The sequence below is a fragment of the Gavialis gangeticus genome, unplaced genomic scaffold (genome assembly GCF_001723915.1).
Source record: "Gavialis gangeticus isolate Ggan-Ray unplaced genomic scaffold, GavGan_comp1, whole genome shotgun sequence".
Lineage (NCBI taxonomy): Eukaryota > Metazoa > Chordata > Crocodylia > Gavialidae > Gavialis > Gavialis gangeticus.
The window spans coordinates 114736702-114742311 of record NW_017729022.1 but is presented as its reverse complement, the minus strand read 5'-3'; the positions used below and the strand labels follow the sequence as shown (position 1 = coordinate 114742311).

Here is a 5610-nt window from a genome sequence, read left to right as displayed (position 1 = left end):
CTGACCTAGAGCAGACATAGATTGCTGCTCTTCCCAAGGTACACCAAGCCACAGCATACCTGGTAAGTCACGATACTGGGGAATTTCAAGTTGTGGAGGGTGTGAGTCATGAGCTGGTGAGTGAAAGAAGCAGCAGGATAAAAATAACAGAACACAGTATGATTTTTCATATGAATCTGTTTCCCTGTGTTATCCTTGCTTGTATTACACATGACATTACATCAGCCAACGAATACCACAATGCATAAAACAGATCACTGCATGCTATTCTGAAACTATCTTCTTTATGATGCCAGACTGGTTATGCTTTTGATAAATTTCATAAGGCCAGTTGAAAAGTCTTGATAATACAAAATACCATTTTTTCTTAAAAGAGCACAAACATATTTTCCAAACATGTTTGCATCACTTAAGATTTTCATGTTTTTAACAAACATTTTCAAAGCAAACGTTTTTGTTTTGGTTTCAATTGATTGGATTGGAAATAATTTGTTTCATTGTTTTTCTTGTCTTCTTTCTTCCTCTTCTGCCCCACCCATTTTCTCAGGAGAAGAATGGGAAAGAAAAGAGGAGAAAAATGCAACACTGAAGAAAAAACATCTATTTAATGTGAATCACCACAAGAAAAGATTATTTTAGACCAACTTGAAATTATTTTGTTTCTGGTGGTGGTGGTAGCTTAAGATCATGGGAAAATAGAGCTGGAAGAGATCTCAGAAGGTCATCCAGTCCAGCTCTCTGCTCAAGGCAGGACCATCCTTAACTAAACTATCCTAAAACTGCCTGTCCAACCTGCTCTTGAAAATTTCTAGGGATGGAGAGTCTGCAGCCTCCCTTGGTACCCTTTTCCAGTGATTAACCACCCTCATAATGCAAAAGTTCTTCCTAATCTCCAACCTAAACTTCCTCTGGTGTAGTTTGAAGCCATTGCTCCTAATCCTGTCCCTATGGTCGTGGAGAAAAGCCCATCTCCATCCTTTCTGTAGTTGCCCTTCAGGTATTTGAAGACTCTTATCAAATCCCCCTCAGTGTCCCCTTTTTCAGATTAAACAATCCTTGTTATTTCAGCCTTTCTTCATTAGTTTTATTTTCCAGGTTTCTGATCATAATTGTCTCTCTCTTGTGGACTTTTTGGCTGAAGCAATTTGTTTCATCAACACTTCAGAGGAGGAATGAGATTCTCATTTGTGCCAAATGTTGACCTTGATCAACTCTCAAAATCAAAGTTAGGCTATTACCAAACACTTCTGAAAATTTCCAACCAGAATCTCCACCATTTAAAAAAATGAATTTTACCTTACAACTCCTAACCCTTTTCTACACTGGAGATAACAATTTTAAAATCTCATCCAAAATCATTTTCAGTTTTCCTACCCACGTTTCCCTTTACACTCTGTGCAAGCATGCACAGTTTTACTCTACATAGGCACTTGTAAGAAAGTTAAAAGCCATTGCATATATTTACTAAAATAAAATATTCATGGTCATATGGGGGCCTAAAGATGTATGTAGGCATCTAGTGGAATTTTCAAAAGCACCAGAATACCTGTGCATGGCATTCTCTAGCCCTAAATGCTGTAATTACATAGTCTCAATGCTTTGTTGTTCAGAATGTGAATTACAAATCTTTGGAAATGCTCTCCTCCTCCCCCCATCTCTTTCAGCTGTGTGACAGGGTGGGACATTTGTAATTTCTCTGAGAGTGGCTGATGTCCAACCAGGTGAGAATGACATTAAGTATTATTCAGTTTCATCTGAGTATGCGAATTGGAGACCTTGTAAGATGTGGGCCTATGTTTGCAATCTCAACATTTTTCTTCCTTTTGGGCCCTATTAAAAATGTCTCAGTTGAGCCTAATGAGACAAAACTACCATTAATAATCCCTTTTCTTCTTTTGTTTTTCAGAGGCTGCCTAGGAAATTGTTTGGGGAATCTTTAAAAAACTGATCTTGCATTGCTTTTTAATTTTTTTAAAAATTTGTGTGTGCACCTATTTAACTTATTTTTTGTCATGCATTTGTATTTTCAGATTTATAAACATAAATGGTTATTATTTAACTTATATTTATGGCAAAATAATGAAAGGTATGGTAACTGTTGCTGTATGTCTACAGAATACTTTGTTTATTGTTTGGCGGCCACTGTTTTGGTTCAGCTGCTCCTTCCTTGATCGTATCTAAGTCCCAAAAGGTTTTGGAGCTGACTCCCTGCGAGAAAATATTTATAGTCTACATTTTCAGAATGCAAGGTTAAAGACTGAAAAATACTTGTGTATATAGGCCTCAGGCCAACTTGTGAAGTTAGTGACCATCTCTCCATTAGAAATGGTCATTTCACCAATGTAACTACAACATATGTTTCCAAAACTTTTGCCATAAATTTTCTTAGTAAAGTTGGGAAGAAAAAAAAAAGCATCTCTTTCCTCTAGCATATTTGTGTGTGCAAGTGTGTTAGGAGAACTTTAGTTCAACAGGAGAACCAGTTGGTTTCTGAGGCACTGATATGTTAACTGGTTTGCTCATAAAGTAAAGTAAAATAACTGTGCATCATTCTGTATCTAAGGCATAGCTCTGTGTCTGCTGTTAATCCTGAAGGCTACAGCTTTAGTTGCTTGATGGAGAACCAGTTGCATTTCTCTTGGTCTCAGGTAAAAGTCATTGGGAAGAGACTATCACAGAGATTTGAGCTAACGTGAAAGGCTGCTTCCTGTTCTCAAACTGTCTTTGGACAGAAAATTTTATATGGAAAAACTTTCACCTAGCAGCTAGCTTTGGATTTGCCTGAATTTCTCCTTCCACAGTAACTGCATTTTGTATTGTTTGGAATTTTTTTGGATTAGGATTTTTGGAAATCTGCTCTGTTGTGATGTTTCTGTCAGAGAAAGAAATTATTCTATGTTATAAAAGAACAACACGCTGAGGTGCTGTATCATTTAGAAAGAAGTTCTGAACTTGCTCTCAGACCCAAGGAGCCACATTAATGACTGTGCTATTTTGGCTTTTGTTTAGAAATATATGAATGATTGTCTTTAGTTCATCTGTTCCCTTCTACTAGTGCTTTTGTCAAAATTATTAATAATGGACACAGTATTTCTTTTACTGACATTTATTTATTGTCACTGTATCCATAAGAAATGTGAAGTCTATGACTTCCTATGATTCTTAGTCCCTGGAGTAAATCTTTCAAAGCGTAGCATAATAGTACTATACGTAAGAGTCTAGTACACATCTTAATATTAAGCTAATGTTTTGTGTGGCTTTGATTTGGGCATTCCTTTATTTTTTTCCTGTTAATATTGATATCTGGGAAATATGGACCACCTGTATTTTTATGCTTCTCTCTCTCAATTTCCCCCCTCTCTTTTAATTCAATAAACTGGTGTTTTTTGATTTTCTCTCTTAGTTCAACATAAATAGCTTCTCTGGTTCCTCAAATTATTGTTTGGGAACTTCAGAAGAACTTCAAAAGAACACCAAGTAAAGGGAAGCTGGATTTCAAAGTTGCAGATCTAATGCAATTTTAGGTAATGGATGAGATGATCAGATTGATCTACATTCTAAACTTTAATATTCATATTGGTGCCTGCTGCTTTTTCTTTTTAAACTTGAACGTGCCTTCGGGCGCATAAATGTTGGGAACCACTACACTAGAGCTTGTCTGAAGTAGGGTTTGGTGCAATACAGTGAGAAGGCAAATTATCCTTAAATAAATTTTGAAAAGTAGATTTTTTTTAAAGGCACCAATTGGCTATAACACTACACACCGTGGGCCAGTACAGAAGGGGTGTAAGCAGATACAAAGTAATGGAGTTATACCCATTTATATCAAAACTGATTTTATCTTGCATGTATGCTATATCATAGATCATTCCAGCTCAGTGCTGTCTGTATGAAGTCTCAATTATTCAAATGACCACAATTTTGTAGACTGGAAGGGTGCTCCAATAGGTAAGACACTAAAGTAGGACTGGGAAGACCTGGGCTTAGTTATCTGCTCTGCTATAGATTTCTGTGTGGGCAAGTCACTTAACCCCTAATCTTCAAAGGTAGTTATGTGTCTGACCTTTTGATTTCACTGGTAGTGAAGGGACAAAATGCCATTGAATAGGTAGTTCTTATGCATGCTCTTCACTTAATTTTTTTCCTCTGTAAACTGGAGGAATAGCAGTTCCTTGTCTCACAGAGATGCTGTGAAGAGAAACACATTAAAGATGAGTTGCTCAGATACTCTGTTGATAGCCTGGGGCCCTTATTAGTAGCATAGATAGGAAAGAGAGGCCATCAAGTGGCCATCAGATACAGCTGCTTTAATTAGAAGAACATGAAGCACTTGCTGTCACTGGGGGATGAAGAGAGGCAGCATACAGCTGTGCCCGGCCTAGCCCCTGTTTGGGGAATGCAGGTGGGTTGTGTTCCTCCATTTAAAGAGAAACCAATGAAAGGTAAAGGAGTCACAGAGGAAGGTGGAAGATAAGCTTAAAGGGATGACTCTTCAAGGATTGGGTAAGTGGAATTGTTTTCTGGCCTGAATATAATCCTGTGTAGGATCTGGCTCGGCCATTTTGGAGAGGTGCCATAACATAAAGATATCCATATTCTTAGCTGGTATTAACTGGTAGAACTCTGGTAACAATCATGGATCTGTGTGGAGTTCTGCCAGCTGACCAGCTGCCTGCTTATTTTCACTTAGCAGAGACATGCATCTACCAAACACAACTCCTGAAAGAGACCTCTTCTAACTGAAACAAAATGAGTATTGTGACCTGATGAGTTAGTGATCTAAGTCTTAGGACTTCAGCACAAGTCAGATGGAAGCTAAACTTTTCTTCTGTGACAAATTGCATCCTTGATTTTTACAGCACTCCTTTTTGTTGTGAGTAAAGACTGAAGTCCTGATTTTGCAGTATTCTTCAGTCCTACCTGTGTGACATGACTAAGATTATCCATGTACCTAAGGGTATTTTGTACCCAAACCTCATCTAATATCTCTGCCAATTATATAGTTGGGAGACATAGTTAACCATGTTAGTATGAAGTCAAGTAGAAGGCTGGGTAGACTTGCACTTTATGGACTAACTAAAGTAAATACATAGATACCTTAATTAGTCTATAAGGAGCAAATTCACCCTGGCTTCAACTACACAGCTGGTCCAATAACTGGTATCACCAAATGAATCTTAGTTTATCTCAGACCAAGTGTTTGTAACTCTTAGGTGGAGATTCAACTTTTCATGACAGGTATGCTAGCAGGAGAAACTCAAGGCTGCTGTGCAGAAGAGGCTGCATATCATCACAATATCCCTTGAGAGCCTGTTCCAGGGCCAGCTGAAATCAATAGAGTTTTTCCAATGGGGTTGGGATAGAACCTTGCTGGAAAGCAAGAATTCTAATATAATAAAAACATTATTTTAGTCTGTATGTATGTATGTCTGTCTGTCTGGTGGTGATTGGCTGGGCGGCCCAAACTGCACAGGCCCAAGTTTGCTCTGCTGCCGGTACAGTTTGCCAGCAAGGTAGTGAGGAGGCAGGTGGACGTGGGCCAGGCAGACCTGAAGTGGTGGGGAGGAGGGGGGGGGAGTGGGGTCAGACCTGAAGCGGCGGGGGGGAGGG

General features: G+C 38.6%; 1 long non-coding RNA gene across 1 annotated transcript; it reads left to right on the top strand.

Moving 5' to 3' along the window:
• The first annotated feature begins 978 nt into the window (after positions 1-978).
• LOC109297056 lies at positions 979-1936 on the top strand. Its single transcript, XR_002097181.1, has 2 exons — positions 979-1721; positions 1907-1936. It is a non-coding gene; the product is annotated as an uncharacterized LOC109297056 (long non-coding RNA).
• Positions 1937-5610: the final 3674 nt, after the last annotated feature.